The sequence below is a fragment of the Bombina bombina genome, chromosome 3 (assembly GCF_027579735.1).
Source record: "Bombina bombina isolate aBomBom1 chromosome 3, aBomBom1.pri, whole genome shotgun sequence".
NCBI classification, from domain to species: domain Eukaryota; kingdom Metazoa; phylum Chordata; class Amphibia; order Anura; family Bombinatoridae; genus Bombina; species Bombina bombina.
In genome coordinates, this window is record NC_069501.1 from 985,005,867 (window position 1) to 985,030,802 (window position 24,936).

Here is a 24,936-nt window from a genome sequence, read left to right on the forward strand (position 1 = left end):
GTTACTCCTTTCTCGTTGATTCTTGGTCGAATGACTGGGACTGACGTAGAGGGGAGGAGCTATATGCAGCTCTGCTGGGTGAATCCTCTTGCATTTCCTGTTGGGGAGGAGTTATATCCCAGAAGTAATGATGACCCGTGGACTGATCACACAACAGAAGAAAGGAATTTATCAGGTAAGCATAAATTATGTTATTACCCATTCCCCAGGTCTGCATAACCAACACTGTTATATTAATATACTTTTTACCTCTGTGATTACCTTGTATCTAAGCATCTTCTGACAGCACCCTGATCACATGACTTTTTATTTATCTATTGACTTGCATTTAGTACTGTTGTGCTAACTCTTTAAATAACTTCCCAAGCAAGTACTCAATGTTATCTATATAGCCCACATGAACTATCAGTCTCCTGTTGTGAAAAACAAATACAAAAGCATTGTGATTAAGAGGCTGTCAATAGAGCCTTTGAAACAGGCAGGAATTAAGAGTTTTAGGGCTGCAACTAACTATTATTTCTCTTGTTAAGTGTATCCAGTCCACGGATCATCCATTACTTGTGGGATATTCTCCTTCCCAACAGGAAGTTGCAAGAGGATCACCCACAGCAGAGCTGCTATATAGCTCCTCCCCCAGCTGTCATATCCAGTCATTCTCTTGCAAGCCTCAACCAAGATGGAGGTCGTAAGAGGAGTGTGGTGTTTTATACTTAGTTTATTCTTCAATCAAAAGTTTGTTATTTTTAAATGGTGCCGGAGTGTACTGTTTATCTCAGGCAGTATTTAGAAGAAGAATCTGCCTGCGTTTTTTCTATGATCTTAGCAGAAGTAACTAAGATCCATGGCTGTTCTCACATATTCTGAGGAGTGAGGTAACTTCAGAGAGGGAATGGCGTGCAGGTTTTCCTGCAATAAGGTATGTGCAGTTAATATTTTTCTAGGGATGGAATTTGCTAGAAAATGCTGCTGATACCGAACTAATGTAAGTAAAGCCTTAAATGCAGTGAGAGCGACTGGTATCAGGCTTATTAATAGAGATACATACTCTTATAAAAATGTAATATAAAACGTTTGCTGGCATGTTTAATCATTTTTATATGTATTTGGTGATAAAACTTATTGGGGCCTAGTTTTTTTCCACATGGCTGGCTTGAATTTTGCCTAGAAACAGTTTCCTTAGGCTTTCCACTGTTGTAATATGAGTGGGAGGGGCCTATTTTGCCGTTTTTTTTGCACAGCAAAAATTACAGACACAGACATCCAGCTTCTTCCTGCATGATCCAGGACATCTCTGTAGGGCTCAAAAGGCTTCAAAGTCGTTTTTGAGGGAGGTAAAAAGCCACAGTAGGGCTGTGGCAGTTGTTGTGACTGTTTGAAAAAACGTTTTTGTCATTTATTATTCCGTTTTGGGTATTAAGGGGTTAATCATCCATTTGCAAGTGGGTGCAATGCTCTGCTAACTTGTTACATACACTGTAAAAATTTCGTTAGTGTAACTGCCTTTTTTCACTGTTATTTCAAATTTTGACAATTTGTGTTTCTTAAAGGTGCAGTAACGTTTTTTATATTGCTTGTAAACTTGTTTAAAGTGTTTTCCAAGCTTGCTAGTCTCATTGCTAGTCTGTTTAAACATGTCTGACACAGAGGAAACTACTTGTTCATTATGTTTGAAAGCCATGGTGGAGCCCCATAGGAGAATGTGTACTAAATGTATTGATTTCACCTTAAACAGTAAAGATCAGTCTTTAAATGTAAAAGAAATATCACCAGAAGATTCTGACGAGGGGGAAGTTATGCCGACTAACTCTCCCCACGTGTCAGACCCTTCGCCTCCTGCTCAGGGGATGCGCGCTAATATGGCGCCAATTACATCAGGGACGCCCATAGCAATTACCTTGCATAAATATAGAGCGCGCAGATGCTATAAGGGCCATGTCTGATACTGCGTCACAATATGCAGATCATGAGGACCGAGAGCTTCAGTCTGTGGGTGACATTTCTGATTCGGGGGAAACCTGATTCAGGGTTTCCAAATTTTAAATTTAAGCTTGAGAACCTCCGTGTGTTGCTTGGGGAGGCATTAGCTGCTCTGAATGACTGTAACACAGTTGCAGTACCAGAGAAATTCTGTAGGCTGGATAAATACTATGCGGTGCCGGTGTGTACTGATGTTTTTCCTATACCTAAAAGGCTTACAGAAATTATTAGCAAGGAGTGGGATAGACCGGGTGTGCCTTTTTCCCCACCTCCTATATTTAGAAAAATGTTTCCAATAGACGCCACTACACGGGACTTATGGCAGACAGTCCCTAAGGTGGAGGGAGCAGTTTCTACTTTAGCAAAGCGTACTACTATCCCGGTTGAGGACAGTTGTGCTTTTTCAGATCCAATGGATAAAAAATTGGAGGGTTACCTTAAGAAAATGTTTATTCAACAAGGTTTTATTTTACAGCCCCTTGCATGCATTGCGCCTGTCACTGCTGCGGCGGCATTCTGGTTTGAGGCCCTGGAAGAGGCCATCCAGACAGCTCCATTGACTGAAATTATTGACAAGCTTAGAACACTTAAGCTAGGTAACTCATTTGTTTCTGATGCCATTGTTCATTTCACTAAACTAACGGCTAAGAATTCCGGATTCGCCATCCAAGCGCGTAGGGCGCTATGGCTTAAATCCTGGTCAGCTGACGTAACTTCGAAGTCTAAATTACTCGGCATTCCTTTCAAGGGGCAGACCTTATTCAGGCCTGGTTTGAAGGAAATTATTGCTGACATTACTGGAGGTAAGGGTCACACCCTTCCTCAGGACAGGGCCAAAGCAAAGGCCAAACAGTCTAATTTTCGTGCCTTTCGAAATTTCAAGGCAGGTGCAGCATCAACTTCCTCCGCTTCAAAACAAGAGGGAACTTTTGCTCAATCTAAGCAGGCCTGGAAACCTAACCAGCCCTGGAACAAAGGCAAGCAGGCCAGAAAGCCTGCTGCTGCCTTTAAGACAGCATGAAGGAACTGCCCCCTATCCGGCGACGGATCTAGTAGGCGGCAGACTTTCTCTCTTTGCCCAGGCGTGGGCAAGAGATGTTCAGGATCCCTGGGAGTTGGAGATCATATCTCAGGGATATCTTCTGGACTTCAAAGCTTCCCCTCCACAAGGGTGATTTCATCTTTCAAGGCTATCTGCAAATCAGATAAAGAAAGAGGCATTCCTACGCTGTGTGCAAGACCTCCTAGTTATAGGAGTGATCCATACAGTTCCGTGGACGGAACAAGGACAGGGTTTTTATTCAAATCTGTTTGTGGTTCCCAAAAAAGAGGGAACCTTCAGACCAATTTTGGATCTAAAGATCTTAAACAAATTCCTCAGAGTTCCATCTTTCAAAATGGAAACTATTCGGACCATCCTACCCATGATCCAAGAAGGTCAGTACATGACCACAGTGGACTTAAAGGATGCCTACCTTCACATACCGATTCACAAAGATCATCATCGGTTTCTAAGGTTTGCCTTTCTAGACAGGCATTACCAATTTGTAGCTCTTCCCTTCGGGTTGGCTACAGCCCCGAGAATCTTTACAAAGGTTCTGGGCTCACTTCTGGCGGTTCTAAGACCGCGAGGCATAGCGGTGGCTCCGTATCTAGACGACATCCTGATACAGGAGTCAAGCTTTCAAGTTGCCAAGTCTCATACAGAGATAGTTCTGGCATTCCTGAGGTCGCACGGGTGGAAAGTGAACGAGGAAAAGAGTTCTCTATCCCCACTCACAAGAGTCTCCTTCTTAGGGACTCTTATAGATTCTGTAGAAATGAAAATTTACCTGACGGAGTCCAGGTTATCAAACTTCTAAATGCTTGCCGTGTTCTTCACTCCATTCCGCGCCCTTCGGTAGCTTAGTGTATGGAGGTAATCGACTTAATGGTAGCGGCAATGGACATATTGCCATTTGCGCGCCTTCATCTCAGACCGCTGCAATTATGCATGCTGAGTCAGTGGAATGGGGATTACACAGATTTGTCCCCTCTGCTAAATCTGGATCAAGAGACCAGAGATTCTCTTCTATGGTGGTTGTCTCGGGTACACCTGTCCAAGGGTATGACCTTTCGCAGGCCAGATTGGACAATTGTAACAACAGATGCTAGCCTTCTAGGTTGGGGTGCAGTCTGGAACTCCCTGAAGGCACAGGGATCGTGGACTCAGGAGGAGAAACTCCTTCCAATAAATTATTCTGGAGTTAAGAGCAATATTCAATGCTCTTCTGGCTTGGCCTCAGCTAATAACACTGAAGTTCATCATATTTCAGTCGGACAACATCACGACTGTGGCTTACATCAACCATCAAGGGGGAACCAGGAGTTCCCTAGCGATGTTAGAAGTCTCAAAAATAATTCGCTGGGCAGAGTACCACTCTTGCCACCTGTCAGCATTCCATATCCCAGGCTTGGAGAACTGGGAGGCGGATTTTCTAAGTCGTCAGACTTTCCATCCGGGGGAGTGGGAACTCCATCCGGAGGTGTTTGCTCAATTGATTCATCGTTGGGGCAAACCAGAGTTGGATCTCATGGCGTCTCGCCAGAACGCCAAGCTTCCTTGTTACGGGTCCAGGGACCCAGAAGCGACACTGATAAATGCTCTAGCAGCGACTTGGTTCTTCAACCTGGCTTATGTTTTTCCACAGTTTCCTCTGCTCCCTCGACTGATTGCCAAAATCAAACAGGAGAGAGCATCTGTGATTCTGATAGCGCCTGCGTGGCCACGCAGGACTTGGTATGCAGACCTAGTGGACATGTCATCCTTTCCACCATGGACTCTGCCTCTAAGACGATACAAGGTCCTTTCAATCATCCAAATCTAATTTCTCTGAGACTGACTGCATGGAGCTTGAACGCTTGATTCTATCAAAGCGTGGCTTCTCCGAGTCAGTCATTGATACTTTAATACAGGCACGAAAGCCTGTTACCAGGAAAATCTACCACAAGATATGGAGTAAATATCTTTATTGGTGTGAATCCAAGAATTACTCATGGAGTAAGGTTAGGATTCCTAGAATATTGTCCTTTCTCCAAGAGGGCTTGGACTAAGGATTATCAGCTAGTTCCTTAAAGGGACAGATTTCTGCTCTGTCTATTCCTTTGCACAAGCGTCTGGCAGAGGTTCCAGACGTCCAGGCATTTTGCCAGGCTTTGGTTAGAATTAAGCCTGTGTTAAAACCTGTTGCTCCCCCGTGGAGCTTAAACTTGGTTGTTAAGGTTCTTCAGGGAGTTCCGTTTGAACCCCTTCATTCCATTGATATTAAACTTTTATCTTGGAAAGTTCTGTTTTTGATGGCTATTTCCTCGGCTTGGAGAGTCTCTGAGCTATCTGCCTTACAATGTGATTCTCCTTATCTGATTTTTCATGCAGATAAGGTAGTTCTGCGTACCAAAACTGGGTTTTTACCTAAGGTGGTTTCTAACAAGAATATCAATCAAGAGATTGTTGTTCCATCATTGTGTCCTAATCCTTCTTCAAAGAAGGAACGTCTTTTACATAATCTGGACGTAGTCCGTGCCTTGAAGTTTTACTTACAAGCTACTAAGGATTTTCGTCAAACATCTTCCCTGTTTGTCGTTTACTCTGGACAGAGGAGATGTAAAAAGCTTCTGCAACCTCTCTTTCCTTTTGGCTTCGGAGCGTAATACGCCTAGCCTATGAGACTGCTGGACAGCAGCCCCCTGAAAGGATTACAGCTCATTCTACTAGAGCTGTGGCTTCCACCTGGGCCTTTAAAAATGAGGCCTCTGTTGAACAGATTTGCAAGGCCGCGACTTGGTCTTCGCTTCACACCTTTTACAAATTTGATACTTTTGCTTCTTCGGAGGCTGTTTTTGGGAGAAAGGTTCTTCAGGCAGTGGTTCCTTCCGCTTAATCCTGCCTTGTCCCCCCCATCATCCGTGTACTTTAGCTTTGGTATTGGTATCCCACAAGTAATGGATGATCCATGGACTGGATACACTTAACAAGAGAAAACATAATTTATGCTTACCTGATAAATTTATTTCTCTTGTAGTGTATCCAGTCCACGGCCCGCCCTGTCCTTTTTAAGGCAGGTCTAAATTTTAATTAAACTACAGTCACCACTGCACCCTATGGTTTCTCCTTTCTCTGTTTGTTTTCGGTCGAATGACTGGATATGACAGCTGGGGGAGGAGCTATATAGCAGCTCTGCTGTGGGTGATCCTCTTGCAACTTCCTGTTGGGAAGGAGAATATCCCACAAGTAATGGATGATCCATGGACTGGATACACTACAAGAGAAATAAATTTATCAGGTAAGCATAAATTATGTTTTTCATAATCGATTAGTACAAAAAGAAGGCAGGGTCTCCAGCACTTAAAACACTTTATTTTGCACAGACAGCGACATTTCGGGGTCACAGCCCCTTATTCATGCTTGGTAATTAGACATAGGCCTATTCAATCTTTAAATACCTGAAATTTGGCGCCCTCTCCACTCTGACTGGGAGAAGAGCTCCCTCTACAGGCCAATGTTATACATGCACCAACATTCCTAAATACATTGTATCTAAAACAAACTTGTTGCAAGACATATAGTTACATCAATTCATAGAAACAGATTTTCTTAAAAAATTTATAAGAAATTCTTAAAAACATACATCAAAGCTAGAATAAAATATAGGATATATGGATACCAATTGTAGGGAGATATGAGAAAAACTCTGAGAGCATACTACAAGAGACATTAGAAAAAACAACTTAAGTCAAAGTCCCTATTGAGACCTTTTGGCGTCATACTATCTAATTTATGTACCCAACACATTTCTCTTTGTTTTAATAAACGTTCCCTATCCATACCTCTTCTATTAGGGGGGATGTGGTCAATGACCTGCCACCTAAGTTGGCTGATGTTATGTCCTTTATCTAAAAAATGATTGGACAACGGAGCCTCTTTATTTTTACACCTGATGTTGGATCTATGTTGGCTTATACGGTCTCTCACCTTACGGGTGGTCTCCCCTATGTAGATAAAGGAACATATAATGTTATATGTTATAAAATGTCCTTGTTATGCTATCCTTCCTAACAGTTACAGAAGCTACCAGTCACAGGAGAGGAGTGTTTAAACAGTGAGACCGCCAAAACTTCTCTTATTCTTAGCAAGTTACTTGATCCGGAGTCAGACCCTCACCTTAACCCCTCCCCTTCCATGACACGGCTGCTCACACTCTGCCTTGTGCTATCCTACGTTGTTCAATTACAGGAGCAAGCTAGCATAGGAGTAAGGAGTGTTTTAAAACAGTAAAAATGATATAAAGAAATATGGGAAGTCCTCTTCTAATATGCAATATGTAAGTGCAAGTGCAAGGTGCATACAGATGAATGCTGTTGTGTCCGGGACTTACCCTTAAGGAGCCTAACCGCCCCCGGAATCTGTATGTGCCGTGCAGTACCTCAGACTGGAAATCAAGGATGCCGGGGGACCTCCATGGTCAAACCGAAATCGATTCGGTGGGCTGTCTGCTCCAAACCAACCGGCAAAATGTAAGAATCTCCAGCAGCGCTTCAGGCTGAACACAGGTGCACTGCGTTGTCTGTTTGTGACGTAGCAGGATCTCCGGTAGGGGGGCGGTGCTCTTGCTTCACCCGGGTTTTACAACAGAAGTGCTCCGTATGTAAGGGCTATAAGCTGATCCAACTGGTGCGATACAGGCAATCAAAGAAGAAGTATAGGATCCAGCTTTATGCAAATAAAATCCATCTTTATTGGCAAAGTTAAAACGCCAAGAGTGGCTCAGCGAACAGCATACATAGATAGTAAGCAAAAACCAGTGTGTGAGCGTGACACCACGGCTTACATGTTTCGGCGCTCAGCCGTAATCATAGCCATAGGTGTCATGCAGGTGAATGCAAGTTTAAAAAACTGTGTTACAATTGTGATTGGTTAAAAACAATGAATACAAAACACGCCCACACCAGGTAAAGAGTAATTTGATTAACCCTTAGTATCCAAGCTACGCTACAGTAAGAGTACACACACTAAAGTATATATAAGATAAATCCTTAGAAATATGAACAAATTTCTAAAATAGAAAACTCATAATGATGATAAGAGAACATTGTGGGAAGAATTACCCTAACTGACGCAAAATGTTTCTGCACTAAATGTCATTATAGTTAGCAAGCACTAAAGCATCATGTATATATTTTACATTTTACAGATTCTCAAATGGCATATTGAAACTTGAATGTAGAGTAGTAATAATAATATTAATTAACTGTAATAAGAACCCTTACAGTATTATGTCTCCCAGGTATGTACCCCATTAAAGAATGTAGTTATGTATTCGCATGTGTGAATATACTTACACAGGTACGTGCGAGATACGCATATATATTCGCACAGCTTGGAGGGCAAGCTGAAGTGTAACATTCAATACATATGGAAGGATAGTTCAGAATAGATATTGAAAGAGCGAAACTCATCTAAAACGCATCTAAAAGTACCGACAAATTGGGACAAAGGGATGGAATATAACCGAATATTAATACCCTTAAGTGAATAGTATGTATATGAAGTAGTTTGGATGTGAATGTTAGTGTTAATATTTGAAGTTATTCCCAGAAATTAATCAAATCATATCTTGAGTTTAAACCCAATGGTAATCTGGTTTTGAGGGTGTATATCCAATATACTTCCCTTTTGGCAAGTATGTTATCCAGATTGCCACCTCTCTTGGGCACCTTAGCTTGTTCTATTGCTGCCCATTTAAATGAGTTTAAGCTACTGTGATGTTTTGTGGCAAAATGTTGCACAAGTGGTGTGCTAGATGTACCCTTTGTAATAGTCGAAAAGTGTTCTCTAATACGGGAATTTATATCCCTAGAGCAGTGCTTTCCAAACTGTGTGTCGGGACACACTAGTGTGTCGGCAGCAGTGTGTAGGTGTTTTTATTTTTTTTTATTGTTTTTTGGTTTCTGACTTTCCACCTGTCTGCTACGCATATCACATGGTTGACACGTGATTGATACCTAGTGGGTCACAGATCATCTTAACCAATTGGCACAGCTCAGTGGGAACTGAAACTATTACCATTGGCGGATTTGGCGGCACATTGGCTCCTGACTGCAAGTGTAGTCAGTGAGTTGGACAGCAGTGTGTTTGCAGCGTGGGCAGTAGTCAGTCGGACTCACAGAGCTCTGAGGGTGGCAGCTTAAACGCTGAGCAGAAGTCAGTGGGATTTTTGTTGCAGCTAGCTCCCAGTAGTGCATTGCTGCTCCTGCTCCTGATATATGGATAGGAAGTGGAAGCTTAAAAGTGCTTGATGATGAAATGCGAGAGTCTTTATCTAATATTCTACCAAATATTCAGAAACTGTGTTCATCCCATCAACCTCATACATCCCATTAAAATAGTAAGTAGCTATTGGTGTTAAACTTTTTAAAATTCTTGCACATACATACTGTTACTTGTAAATACATTTCTTTATTACATAATTTATGTATGTGTCCGTATCTCTTAAAACAAGTTAGTTTAACCTCCTGTTTGCTAGTACAACTGAATTACTGTGTCGCAAAATGATGTAGGTCTAAAAAGTGTGTCACCAACATGAAAAGTTTGGAAAGCTCTGCCCTAGAGATTAACCCTATGTATTGAATATTACATAGGGTACATGTAATGATATATATAACGTTAGTGCTTTGACAATTTAAGCAAGTTTTGATAGGATATGTCTGTCCTGTTATTGCTGAGGTGAATTCTTTGGTAACCCATGCAAAGTCACATGGTTTGCATTTCTTATGGCCACACTTGAACATGCCCAGATGATGTAACCATGAGCTAGTATGACTTGAAGTCTGTTTTAATTATGTGGGAGACAAAATGGAAGCCAAGGTAGGGCTCTTCTTGTAAGAGCACCTAACACCTTGTTTTACAGTTTCAACCAACTTCTCGTCAGCTGCTAATAGCGGGAAATGTTTCCTGACTATGTCACAGATTTGGGAATATTGTGTGCTAAAAGTTGTTACAAAATGTACACCTGAAAAATCTCTGTGTGTATTAGCAGGTTTATCCACCAAAAGTTGGTCTCTGTCCAGTTGGTCAACAGCTAATCTAGCCTGTCTAATATGGCTACGGGTATATTTCCTCTCTTTTAGTCTCTTCTCTAGACAAACAGCCTCCTGCACATAGTCCTCATTCTTGCTACAATTTCTTTTAAGCCGAGTAAACTGGCCTTTAGCAACAGCATATGAAGTATTTTTAGGGTGGCAACTGGAGGCGTGCAGGAGGGTGTTGCCTGAGATAGGTTTACGGTACACTTTTGATACAATATTACCACTTCTGTCACCTGTAAGACACAAGTCTAAATAGTTGATGGAGTGACTGTCAGTGGTGTATGTAAAGCTCAAGTTTAAATTGTTTTTATTTATCATGTCAATGAAATTTTTGATGTCTGCAGGGGGACCTGACCAGATAAGAAGTAGGTCGTCGATATAGCGTTTAAAGAAACCGATGTGGGACCTGAATATGTTGCTGTGGTCAAAGATATTTTCTAGCTCCCATTTGCCAAGAAATAAATTGGCATAAGAGGGGGCATATTTCGCCCCCATGGCTGTGCCACATTTTTGTACATAGTATTTGCCTTCAAATGTAAAAAAATTGTGAGTCAATAGGAACTCCAGAATTCTTAGAATATATTTTTGAAAATCTGATGTGTATTCTGTATGTGTTGCCAAATAATATCTTACTGCTTCAATACCCTTGTTGTGTGGAATCCTAGAATATAGTGAGACTACATCAACTGAGAGCCAATGGTAGTTCATTTGCCATTTTATGTTAGTTAGAAGATTTAGTATGTGTTTTGAATCCCTCGTATATGAAGGTAGTAGATGGACCAATGGCTGCAAAATAGCATCCAGCCACTGGGACAATCTTTCAAAGATAGAATCTATACCGCTGACTATAGGGCGGCCTTGTACGTTGTGAAGGGATTTATGAACCTTAGGGAACATATGGAAAACTGGGATTCTTGGGTATTTTACATAAAGGTAGTCAGCTGTGTTTTCATCTAAGAAACCATGTTCAATGCCATCATCTAGTATATCAAATAGGAGCTTCTTATACTCATTTGTTGGATTTCTGGGAAGAATCGAGTAGTCAGTAGGGATGTTGAGTTGTCTATGTGCCTCTGATATGTAATCCTGCCTATCAAGTACCACAACGGTACCCCCCTTGTCTGATGGGCGGATTACTAAATCCGATCTTTGCTGTAAAGACCTGAGTGCTTCTGTCTGTTTTTTAGTAAGATTTTTGGTTGTTCGTTCAGTGGTCTCTTTTAATTTATGCAAATCAGATTCTACTCGTGCATGGAATGTTTCAATTATAGGTCCTCTGTTTTGTATTGGATAAAATGTAGATTTATTTCTAAATGAGTGTGCCCTATTGAGTGTTCCTGATATTGTGTTGCTCTCAATTGCTAGATTTTGTAGAGATATGAGATCACATGTTTCTGAAAAGGTATTTATGCCTGTAATAGATGTGGTGCAGAAGCTATCTGGTTCCAGAACGGATGTCTCTTGAGTAGTATCTGCAAAATATTTTTTTAAAGTGATATTCCTGACAAATTTGTTGATATCTATGAGTGTCTGGAATATGTCAAAGTTTGTAGTGGGTGCAAACCCTAAGCCTAAAGATAGTACATCTATTTGATCTTGAGTGAGTGTAGCTGAAGATAAGTTGACTACACTGTTCATTTGTATTTGGTCTGTGTGCGGTTTCCCCTTACTGGATATCTCTCTTGGTTGTTGGCCTGCATCCCCCCTATACCCTCTGTCTGGGGGTCCATAGGAAAAACCTGATTCAATAATGACATTTCCTGTGTTCCTGTATCTACTGCATATGTGCTAACTCGTTCATCTAGTCTATTGTTAGCAGTATATTTGGAGACAGTGTTTTTATCTTTGGGTTTCACTACTAAAGGTGCAGAATTAGTGCCTATAGTGTTAGGTACAACGGAAGTATTAGAAATGTTAGAAATGTTAGGGGCAATAGGAGGCTTTAGGATACCTTGTTGTGAATTTGAGATTGTATTAATCTGTGTCTCTATGTCCATTTCACCACCTGATGTGTATTCATCAGACGATCTGTCTGTATCACTGTCAGAAAAGCTGACCTGTTTTTGATTACCCCTTCTATGTCTACGATTGCCCCTATGTTTGTTATGTTTGTTCTGTGGCAAGCTCCTTCTATAGTTGGAACGTTGTTTTTTGTTCCAAATATATACTGAATTTTTCTGATAATCGGTTTTATCCCGGATAAACTTGATATGTTTATTTTCCATTATAACTTGCTTGCCACGGGCCAAAGACTCTTGTAGTATTTTGTCAAATTTTGCAAAATTAGGATCAGCACTACGGTTTTTTAACTCTATCTGAATAGTATCTATTTCTTGCTTAATTAAATTAAGTTGCTGGGTTCTATATTGGATTAGCAACAGCATTAATTGGCATGAACATTCAGATAGTGCTGCATTCCATTTATCAACAAACTCAATGTCCGTTGTATCAACATCAAAAGTAGGAAATTTAAAAATCCTTAGTCCCCTTGGGATCATTTGTGCTTTAAGATAGGATTGAAATGTCCAAATGTCCCATTGTGCTTTGGTCTCTTTAAATAACAAAGTCTCCACTGCGTCAAATAAAGTGCTAAGTGAAAGTGTCCCCTTGTCGTCAGCTGTGCGAATATATATGCGTATCTCGCACGTACCTGTGTATGTATATTCACACATGCGAATACATAACTACATTCTTTAATGGGGTACATACCTGGGAGACATAATACTGTAAGGGTTCTTATTACAGTTAATTAATATTATTATTACTCTACATTCAAGTTTCAATATGCCATTTGAGAATCTGTAAAATGTAAAATATATACATGATGCTTTAGTGCTTGCTAACTAATGACATTTAGTGCAGAAACATTTTGCGTCAGTTAGGGTAATTCTTCCCACAATGTTCTCTTATCATCATTATGAGTTTTCTATTTTAGAAATTTGTTCATATTTCTAAGGATTTATCTTATATATACTTTAGTGTGTGTACTCTTACTGTAGCGTAGCTTGGATACTAAGGGTTAATCAAATTACTCTTTACCTGGTGTGGGCGTGTTTTGTATTCATTGTTTTTAACCAATCACAATTGTAACACAGTTTTATAAACTTGCATTCACCTGCATGACACCTATGGCTATGATTACGGCTGAGCGCCGAAACATGTAAGCCGTGGTGTCACGCTCACACACTGGTTTTTGCTTACTATCTATGTATGCTGTTCGCTGAGCCACTCTTGGCGTTTTAACTTTGCCAATAAAGATGGATTTTATTTGCATAAAGCTGGATCCTATACTTCTTCTTTGATTGCGTGTTTAAAACAGTAACAGTTATAGGAGAGGAATCGACTAAACCACCATTACTGCATCCGGAGTTGGACCCTCCCTCACCGACCTTAGCCTTTTCCCCTCCATGCCCGCGATCTCAGTCAAGTAGCAGCCAGGCCAGCATACAACGATAATGTTATATTATATCTCCCCCCTCATCAGTGTTCAATTGTCTCTGTGACCCACGTACTCTACCCACCTTGCAGCAGATGTATGTCCCACACGTCTTCACACGTCCACGTCTTCTCTTCTCTGATCTTCTCCCAGTAGACACGCCTTCTCTAGCCGTCTCTAGCACGCCTTCTCTAGTGTGGCTGCGGCAAGCATCCCAACTAACCGATGACCAACTAATCGATAATGTAAATCGTTGACAACGATTTGCATTATCGATTATTTTCGACTTTATCGATTAGTTGTTGCAGCCCTAAAGAGGTTTTTTTAAATGTTATAAAGTCTATTTAATGTAACAATGTTAGTTGTGCAAAGCTGGTGAATGGGTAGTAAAGACATTATCTATCTTTTTTTTTTTTTTTTTTTTTTTTTAAAAACAATAGCATTTTTTTGTTTAGACTGTCCCTTCACTTTGGCAAGGTTTCTGTGATGTAAAAAAATGAGACAAAGATAAATCATTTCAGAACTTTTTCCACCTTTTAATGTGACCTATAAACTGTACAACTCAATTGAAAAACAAACTGAAGGTGAAGGGAAGTAAAAATAAACTAATACTTTGTTGGAGCACCTTTTGATTTTATTACAGCACTCAGTCTTTTTGGGTATGAGTCTATTAGCGTGGCACCTCTTGACTTGGCCCATTCTTCTTTGCAAAAGCACTCCAAATCTGTCAGATTGCGAGGGCATCTCCTATGCACAGCCCTCTTCAGATCACCCCACAGATTTTTGATTGGATTCAGGTCTGGGCTCTGGCTGGATTTGGATGTATTCTTTGGGTCGTTGCTGAAAGATGAATGTTTCTCTTGTAAGGTGTATCCAGTCCACGGATTCATCCATTACTTGTGGGATATTCTCCTTCCCAACAGGAAGTTGCAAGAGGATCACCCACAGCAGAGCTGTCTATATAGCTCCTCCCCTAACTGCCACTCTCAGTCATTCTCTTGCAGCTCTCGACAAGAAAGGAAGTATCAAGAGATATGTGGTGAGTCTCTAGAAGAGGCTCTACAGGTAGAAACCCCGTTGGATGATATCCTTGACAAGCTTAAAGCTCTTAAGCTAGCCAATCCATTTGTTTCTGACGCCGTTGTTCATTTAACCAAGCTAACGGCTAAAAACTCAGGTTTTGCTATTCAGGCGCATAGGGCGCTATGGCTCAAATCCTGGTCAGCTGACGTTACTTCAAAGTCTAAGCTTCTCAACATTCCCTTCAAGGGGCAGACCCTATTCGGGCCTGGACTGAAGGAGATAATTTCTGATATTACTGGAGGAAAAGGTCACGCCCTTCCACAGGATAGGTCCAACAAATTAAGGACCAAACAGACTAATTTTCGTTCCTTTCGAAACTTCAAGAGTGGCGCAGCTTCAACTTCCTCTAATACAAAACAAGAGGGAAATTTTGCCCAGTCCAAGCCGGTCTGGAGACCTAACCAGGCTTGGAACAAAGGAAAGCAGGCCAAAAAACCTGCTGCTGCCTCTAAAACTGCATGAAGGATCAGCCCCCGATCCGGAAACGGATCTAGTAGGGGGCAGACTTTCTCTCTTCGCTTGGGCAAGAGATGTCCAGGATCCCTGGGCGTTGGAAATTGTGTCCCAGGGATATCTTCTGGATTTCAAAGCTTCCCCAAAAGGGAGATTTCATCTCTCACAATTATCTGCAAACCAGATAAAGAGAGAGGCGTTCTTACATTGTGTTCAAGACCTCCTAGTTATGGGAGTGATCCACCCAGTTCCAAAGGAGGAACAGGGGCAAGGCTTCTATTCAAATCTGTTTGTAGTTCCCAAGAAAGAGGGAACCTTCAGACCAATCTTAGATCTCAAGATCCTAAACAAATTTCTCAGGGTCCCATCCTTCAAGATGGAGACTATTCGAACCATCCTACCTATGATCCAGGAGGGTCAATATATGACTACCGTGGACTTAAAGGATGCTTATCTTCACATTCCGATACACAGATCATCATCGGTTTCTCAGGTTCGCCTTCCTAGACAGGCATTACCAGTTTGTGGCTCTTCCCTTGGGTTAGCTACGGCACCAAGAATCTTTACGAAAGTTCTAGGGTCACTCCTAGCGGTCCTAAGGCCGCGGGGTATAGCAGTAGCCCCTTACCTAGACGACATTCTGATACAGGCTTCGAATTTTCAAATCGCCAGGTCCCATACGGACATTGTTCTGGCATTCCTGAGGTCTCATGGGTGGAAAGTGAACGAAGAAAAGAGTTCTCTATCCCCTCTCACAAGAGTTTCCTTCGTAGGAACTCTGATAGATTCTGTAGAAATGAAGATTTACCTGACAGAGGCCAGGTTGTCAAAACTTCTAAATTCCTGCCGTGTTCTTTATTCTACTTCTCGCCCTTCAGTGGCTCAGTGTATGGAAGTAATCGGCTTAATGGTAGCGGCAATGAACATAGTGTCATTTGCCCGCCTACATCTCAGACCGCTGCAAATTTGCATGCTCAGTCAGTGGGATGGGGATTACACAGATTTGTCCCCTCTACTAAATCTGGATCAAGAGACCAGGGATTCTCTTCTCTGGTGGCTATCTCGGGTCCATCTGTCCAAGGGTATGACCTTCCGCAGGCCAGATTGGACAATAGTAACGATAGATGCCAGCCTTCTGGGCTGGGGTGCAGTCTAGAACTCCCTGAAGGCTCAGGGCTCGTGGACTCAGGAGGAGGCACTCCTTCCGATAAACATTCTGGAACTAAGAGCGATATTCAATGCTCTTCAGGCTTGGCCTCAGCTTGCTGCGGTCAGGTTCATCAGATTTCAGTCGGATAATATCACGACTGTAGCCTACATCAACCATCAAGGGGGAACAAGGAGTTCCCTAGCAATGTTGGAGGTTTCAAAAATAATTCTATGGGCAGAGGTTCACTCTTGCCATCTATCAGCTATCCATATCCCAGGAGTCGAGAACTGGGAGGCGGATTTTCTAAGTCGGCAGACTTTTTTCATCCGGGGGAGTGGGAACTCCATCCGGAGGTATTTGCACAGTTGATTAAACTTTGGGGCAAACCAGAACTGGATCTCAATGGGTCTCGTTAGAACTCCAAGCTTCCTTATTACGGATCCAGGTCCAGCGATCCCAAGGCAGCGCTGATAGATGCTCTAGCAGCGCCTTGGTCCTTCAACCTGGCTTATGTGTTTCCACCGTCTACTTCAGGGTCCTTTCAACCATCCAAATCTAATTTCTCTGCGTCTGACTGCTTGGAGATTGAACGCTTGATTTTATCAAAGCGTGGTTTCTCTGAGTCGACCATTGACACCTTAATTCAGGCTCGAAAGCCGGTCACTAGGAAAATCTATCATAAGATATGGTGTAGATATCTTCATTGGTGTGAATCCAAAGGTTACTCATGGAGTAAGGTCAGGATTCCTAGGATATTATCTTTTCTCCAAGAAGAATTGGAGAAGGGATTGTCAGCTAGTTCCTTAAAGGGACAGATTTCTGCTCTGTCCTTTTGCACAAGCGTCTGGCTGATACTCCAGATGTTCAGGCGTTTTGTCAGGCTTTAGTTAGAATCAAGCCTGTGTTTAAACCTGTTGCTCCGCCATGGAGTTTAAATTTAGTTCTTAAGGTTCTGCAAGGGGTTCCGTTTGAACCTTTGCATTCCATAGATATTAAGCTTTTATCTTGAAAAGTTCTGTTTTTAGTAGCTATCTCCTCGGCTCGAAGAGTTTCTGAGTTATCTGCTTTACAATGTGATTCCCCTTATCTCATTTTCTTGCAGATAAGGTAGTGTTACATACCAAACCTGGTTTTCTTCCTAAGGTGGTATCTAATAAAAATATCAATCAGGAGATTGTTGTTCCTTCACTATGTCCTATCTTGATGTGGCTCGTGCTTTAAAATTTTATTTACAAGCTAAGAAGGATTTTCGTCGAACATCTGCTTTGTTTGTGGTCTACTCTGGACAGAGGAGAGGCCAAAAGGCTTCGGCAACTTCTCTTTCTTTTTGGCTAAGAGGTATAATCCGCTTAGCTTATGAGACTGCTGGCCAGCAGCCTCCTGAAAGAATTACAGCTCATTCCAGTAGAGCGGTAGCTTCCACATGGGCTTTTAAGAATGAGGCTTCTGTTGAACAGATTTGTAAGGCGGCGACTTGGTCTTCGCTTCATACTTTTTCTAAATTCTACAAATTTGATACTTTTGCTTCTTCGGAGGCTATTTTTGGGAGAAAGGTCTTACAGGCAGTGGTGCCTTCCGTTTAAGCGCCTGCCTTGTCCCTCCCCTCATCCTTGTCCTATAGCTTTGGTATTGGTATCCCACAAGTAATGGATGAATCAGTGGACTGGTTACACCTTACAAGAGAAATCAAAATTTATGCTTACCTGATAAATTTATTTCACTTGTGGTGTATCCAGTCCACGGCCCGCCCTGTCATTTTAAGGCAGGTGTTTATTTTTAAACTACAGTCACCACTGCACCCTATAGTTTCTCCTTTCTCTTGCTTGTCTTCGGTCGAATGACTGGGAGTGGCAGTTAGGGGAGGAGCTATATAGACAGCTCTGCTGTGGGTGTCCTCTTGCAGCTTCCTGTTGGGAAGGAGAATATCCCACAAGTAATGGATGAATCCGGACTGGATACACCACAAGAGAAATAAATTTATCAGGTAAGCATAAATTTTGTTTTTGTGCCAATATTGTCTGGTATTTGGAACTGTTCATAATTCCCTCTACCTTGAATAAGGCCCCATTTCCAGCTGAAGAAAAACAGCCCCAAAGCATGATGCTGCATCACCATTTTTCACTATGGGTATGGTGTTCTTTTGGTGATAGGCAGTTTTGTTTTTGCGCCAAACATATCTTTTTGAATTATTGCCAAAAAGTTCAACCTTGGTTTCATCAGACCAGAACACCTTTTCTCACATGCTTTTGGGACACTTCAAATGTGTTTTTGCTAAATTTAGCTGGGCTTGGATGTTTTTCTTCGTAAGAAAAGGCTTCCGTCTTGCTGTCTGCCCCAAAGCCCAAACATATGAAGAATATGGGAGATTGTTGTCACATGTACCACACAGCCACTACTTGCCAGATATTCCTGCAGCTCCTTTAATGTTGCTTTAGGCCTCTTGGTAGTCTCCCAGACCAGTTTTCTCGTCTTTTCATCAATTTTGGAGGGACATCCAGTTCTTGGTAATGCCATTGTTGTGCAATATGTTCTCAACTTGATGATGACTGTCTTCACTCTGTTCCATGGTATATCTAATGCCTTGGAAATTATTTTGTACCCTTCTCCTGACTGATACCTTTTAACAATGAGATCCCTCTGATGCTTTGGAAGCTCTCTGTGGACCATGGCTTTTGTGTAGGACGCGACTAAGAAAATGTCAGGAAAGACCTACTAGAACAGCTGAACTTTATTTGGGGTTAATCAGAGGCACTTTAAATTATGGCAGGTGTGTGATGACCCTTATTTCTCCAACATAGGTGTGTCCGGTCCACGGCGTCATCCTTACTTGTGGGATATTCTCTTCCCCAACAGGAAATGGCAAAGAGCCCAGCAAAGCTGGTCACATGATCCCTCCTAGGCTCCGCCTACCCCAGTCATTCTCTTTGCCGTTGTACAGGCAACATCTCCACGGAGATGGCTTAGAGTTTTTTAGTGTTTAACTGTAGTTTTTCATTATTCAATCAAGAGTTTGTTATTTTCAAATAGTGCTGGTACGTACTATTTACTCAGAAACAGAAAAGAGATGAAGAATTCTGTTTGTATGAGGAAAATGATTTTAGCAACCGTAACTAAAATCCATGGCTGTTCCACACAGGACTGTTGAGAGCATTAACTTCAGTTGGGGGAACAGTTTGCAGTCTTTGCTGCTTGAGGTATGACACATTCTAACAAGACGATGTAATGCTGGAAGCTGTCATTTTCCCTATGGGATCCGGTAAGCCATGTTTATTACGACTGTAAATAAGGGCTTCACAAGGGCTTATTTAGACTGTAGACATTTTTTGGGCTAAATCGATTGATATTAACACTTATTTAGCCTTGAGGAATCATTTATTCTGGGTATTTTGATATAATAATATCGGCAGGCACTGTTTTAGACACCTTATTCTTTAGGGGCTTTCCCAAAGCATAGGCAGAGTCTCATTTTCGCGCCGGTGTTGCGCACTTGTTTTTGAGAGGCATGGCATGCAGTCGCATGTGAGAGGAGCTCTGATACTTATAAAAGACTTCTGAAGGCATCATTTGGTATCGTATTCCCCTTGGGTTTGGTTGGGTCTCAGCAAAGCAGATACCAGGGACTGTAAAGGGGTTAAAGCTTAAAACGGCTCCGGTTCCGTTATTTTAAGGGTTAAAGCTTCCAAATTTGGTGTGCAATATTTTCAAGGCTTTGAGACACTGTGGTGAAAGTTTGGTGAATTTTGAACAATTCCTTCATGTTTTTTCGCAATTGCAGTAATAAAGTGTGTTCAGTTTAAAATTTAAAGTGACAGTAACGGTTTTATTTCAAAACGTTTTTTGTACTTTCTTATCAAGTTTATGCCTGTTTAACATGTCTGAACTACCAGATAGACTGTGTTCTGAATGTGATTTATGTGATAATGACAATGATGCCCAAGATGATTCCTCAAGTGAGGGGAGTAAGCATGGTACTGCATCATTCCCTCCTTCGTCTACACGAGTCTTGCCCACTCAGGAGGCCCCTAGTACATCTAGCGCGCCAATACTCCTTACTATGCAACAATTAACGGCTGTAATGGATAATTCTGTCAAAAACATTTTAGCCAAAATGAACCCTGTTCAGCGTAAGCGTGGATGCTCTGTTTTAGTTACTGAAGAGCATGACGACGCTGATATTAATATCTCTGAAGGGCCCCTAACCCAATCTGAGGGGGCCAGGGAGGTTTTGTCTGAGGGAGAAATTACTGATTTAGGGAATATTTCTCAGCAGGCTGAATCTGATGTGATTACTTTTAAATTTAAATTGGAACATCTCCGCATTTTGCTTAAGGAGGTATTATCCACTCTGGATGATTGTGAAAATTTGGTCATCCCAGAGAAACTATGTAAAATGGACAAGTTCCTAGAGGTGCCGGGGCTCCCAGAAGCTTTTCCTATACCCAAGCGGGTGGCGGACATTGTTAATAAAGAATGGGAAAGGCCCGGTATTCCTTTCGTCCCTCCCCCCATATTTAAAAAATTGTTTCCTATGGTCGACCCCAGAAAGGACTTATGGCAGTCAGTCCCCAAGGTCGAGGGAGCGGTTTCTACTTTAAACAAACGCACCACTATTCCCATAGAGGATAGTTGTGCTTTCAAAGATCCTATGGATAAAAAATTAGAAGGTTTGCTTAAAAAGATGTTTGTTCAGCAGGGTTACCTTCTACAACCCATTTCATGCATTGTCCCTGTCACTACAGCCGCATATTTCTGGTTTGATGAACTGATTAAGGTGCTCGATAGTGACTCGCCTCCTTATGAGGAGATTATGGACAGAGTCAATGCTCTCAAATTGGCTAATTCTTTCACTCTTGACGCCTCTTTGCAATTGGCTAAGTTAGCGGCTAAGAATTCTGGGTTTGCTATAGTGGCGCGCAGAGCGCTTTGGTTGAAATCTTGGTCGGCTGATGCGTCTTCCAAGAACAAGCTACTAAACATTCCTTTCAAGGGGAAAACGCTGTTTGGTCCTGACTTGAAAGAGATTATCTCTGATATCACTGGGGGTAAGGGCCATGCCCTTCCTCAGGATCGGCCTTTCAAGGCAAAAAATAGACCTAATTTTCGTCCCTTTCGTAAAAACGGACCAGCCCAAGGTGCTACGTCCTCTAAGCAAGAAGGTAATACTTCTCAGGCCAAGCCAGCTTGGAGACCAATGCAAGGCTGGAACAAGGGAAAGCAGGCAAAGAAACCTGCCACTGCTACCAAGACAGCATGAAATATCGGCCCCCGATCCGGGACCGGATCTGGTGGGGGGCAGGCTCTCTCTCTTCGCTCAGGCTTGGGCAAGAGATGTTCTGGATCCTTGGGCGCTAGAAATAGTCTCCCAGGGTTATCTTCTGGAATTCAAGGGACTTCCCCCAAGGGGAAGGTTCCACAGGTCTCAGTTGTCTTCAGACCACATAAAAAGACAGGCGTTCTTACTTTGCGTAGAAGACCTGTTAAAAATGGGAGTGATTCATCCTGTTCCATTGAGAGAACAAGGGATGGGGTTCTACTCCAATCTGTTCATAGTTCCCAAAAAAGAGGGAACATTCAGACCAATCCTAGATCTCAAGATCTTAAACAAATTTCTCAAGGTCCCATCTTTCAAGATGGAAACCATTCGAACTATCCTTCCTTCCATCCAGGAAGGTCAATTCATGACCACGGTGGATTTAAAGGATGCGTATCTACATATTCCTATCCACAAGGAACATCATCGGTTCCTAAGGTTTGCATTCCTGGACAAACATTACCAGTTCGTGGCGCTTCCTTTCGGATTAGCCACTGCTCCAAGGATTTTCACAAAGGTACTAGGGTCCCTTCTAGCTGTGCTAAGACCAAGGGGCATTGCAGTAGTACCTTACCTGGACGACATTCTGATTCAAGCGTCGTCCCTCCCTCGAGCAAAGGCTCACACGGACATCGTCCTGGCCTTTCTCAGATCGCACGGCTGGAAAGTGAACGTGGAAAAGAGTTCTCTATCCCCGTCAACAAGGGTTCCCTTCTTGGGAACAATTATAGACTCCTCAGAAATGAGGATTTTTCTAACAGAGGCCAGAAAGACAAAGCTCCTGGACTCTTGTCGAATACTTCATTCCGTTCCTCTTCCTTCCGTAGCTCAGTGCATGGAAGTGATCGGGTTGATGGTAGCGGCAATGGACATAGTTCCTTTTGCGCGCATTCATCTAAGACCGTTACAACTGTGCATGCTCAGTCAGTGGAATGGGGACTATACAGACTTGTCTCCAAAGATACAAGTAAATCAGAGGACCAGAGACTCACTCCGTTGGTGGCTGTCCCTGGACAACCTGTCACGAGGGATGACATTCCACAGACCAGAGTGGGTCATTGTCACGACCGACGCCAGTCTGATGGGCTGGGGCGCGGTCTGGGGATCCCTGAAAGCTCAGGGTCTTTGGTCTCGGGAAGAATCTCTTCTACCGATAAATATTCTGGAACTGAGAGCGATATTCAATGCTCTCAAGGCTTGGCCTCAGCTAGCGAGGACCAAGTTCATACGGTTTCAATCAGACAACATGACGACTGTTGCGTACATCAACCATCAGGGGGGAACAAGGAGTTCCCTAGCGATGGAAGAAGTGACCAAGATCATTCTATGGGCGGAGTCTCACTCCTGCCACCTGTCTGCTATCCACATCCCGGGAGTGGAAAATTGGGAAGCGGATTTTCTGAGTCGTCAGACATTGCATCCGGGGGAGTGGGAACTCCATCCGGAAATCTTTGCCCAAGTCACTCAACTTTGGGGCATTCCAGACATGGATCTGATGGCCTCTCGTCAGAACTTCAAAGTTCCTTGCTACGGGTCCAGATCCAGGGATCCCAAGGCGGCTCTAGTGGATGCACTAGTAGCACCTTGGACCTTCAAACTAGCTTATGTGTTCCCGCCGTTTCCTCTCATCCCCAGGCTGGTAGCCAGGATCAATCAGGAGAGGGCGTCGGTGATCTTGATAGCTCCTGCGTGGCCACGCAGGACTTGGTATGCAGATCTGGTGAATATGTCATCGGCTCCACCTTGGAAGCTACCTTTGAGACGAGACCTTCTTGTTCAGGGTCCGTTCGAACATCCGAATCTGGTTTCACTCCAGCTGACTGCTTGGAGATTGAACGCTTGATTTTATCGAAGCGAGGTTTCTCAGATTCTGTTATCGATACTCTTGTTCAGGCCAGAAAGCCTGTAACTAGAAAGATTTACCATAAAATTTGGAAAAAATATATCTGTTGGTGTGAATCTAAAGGATTCCCTTGGGACAAGGTTAAGATTCCTAGGATTCTATCCTTCCTTCAAGAAGGATTGGAAAAAGGATTATCGGCAAGTTCCCTGAAGGGACAGATTTCTGCCTTGTCGGTGTTACTTCACAAAAAACTGGCAGCTGTGCCAGATGTTCAAGCCTTTGTTCAGGCTCTGGTTAGAATCAAGCCTGTTTACAAACCTTTGACTCCTCCTTGGAGTCTCAATTTAGTTCTTTCAGTTCTTCAGGGGGTTCCGTTTGAACCCTTACATTCCGTTGATATTAAGTTATTATCTTGGAAAGTTTTGTTTTTAGTTGCAATTTCTTCTGCTAGAAGAGTTTCAGAATTATCTGCTCTGCAGTGTTCTCCTCCTTATCTGGTGTTCCATGCAGATAAGGTGGTTTTACGTACTAAACCTGGTTTTCTTCCAAAAGTTGTTTCTAACAAAAACATTAACCAGGAGATTATCGTACCTTCTCTGTGTCCGAAACCAGTTTCAAAGAAGGAACGCTTGTTGCACAATTTGGATGTTGTTCGCGCTCTAAAATTCTATTTAGATGCTACAAAGGATTTTAGACAAACATCTTCCCTGTTTGTTGTTTATTCAGGTAAAAGGAGAGGTCAAAAAGCAACTTCTACCTCTCTCTCTTTTTGGATTAAAAGCATCATCAGATTGGCTTACGAGACTGCCGGACGGCAGCCTCCCGAAAGAATCACGGCTCATTCCACTAGGGCTGTGGCTTCCACATGGGCCTTCAAGAACGAGGCTTCTGTTGAGCAGATATGTAGGGCAGCGACTTGGTCTTCACTGCACACTTTTACCAAATTTTACAAGTTTGATACTTTTGCTTCTTCTGAGGCTATTTTTGGGAGAAAGGTTTTGCAAGCCGTGGTGCCTTCCATTTAGGTGACCTGATTTGCTCCCTCCCTTCATCCGTGTCCTAAAGCTTTGGTATTGGTTCCCACAAGTAAGGATGACGCCGTGGACCGGACACACCTATGTTGGAGAAAACAGAATTTATGTTTACCTGATAAATTTCTTTCTCCAACGGTGTGTCCGGTCCACGGCCCGCCCTGGTTTTTTAATCAGGTCTGATAATTTATTTTCTTTAACTACAGTCACCACGGTACCATATGGTTTCTCCTATGCTATTATTCCTCCTTAACGTCGGTCGAATGACTGGGGTAGGCGGAGCCTAGGAGGGATCATGTGACCAGCTTTGCTGGGCTCTTTGCCATTTCCTGTTGGGGAAGAGAATATCCCACAAGTAAGGATGACGCCGTGGACCGGACACACCGTTGGAGAAAGAAATTTATCAGGTAAACATAAATTCTGTTTTAACATGGTTTTGAATGTGATTGCTTAATTCTGAACACGGCTACATCCCCAGTTATATGCAACCACATTATTTTAGTTTTTTTTGTTTACTTCCCTCCACCT

General features: G+C 42.5%; 1 protein-coding gene across 1 annotated transcript in view; it reads left to right on the forward strand.

Annotated features, from left to right (window-relative positions):
- CS (citrate synthase) overlaps positions 1 to 24,936 on the forward strand; it is a 173,889-nt gene that overhangs the window by 78,539 nt on the left and 70,414 nt on the right. The gene's annotated exons all lie outside the window — the stretch shown is intronic.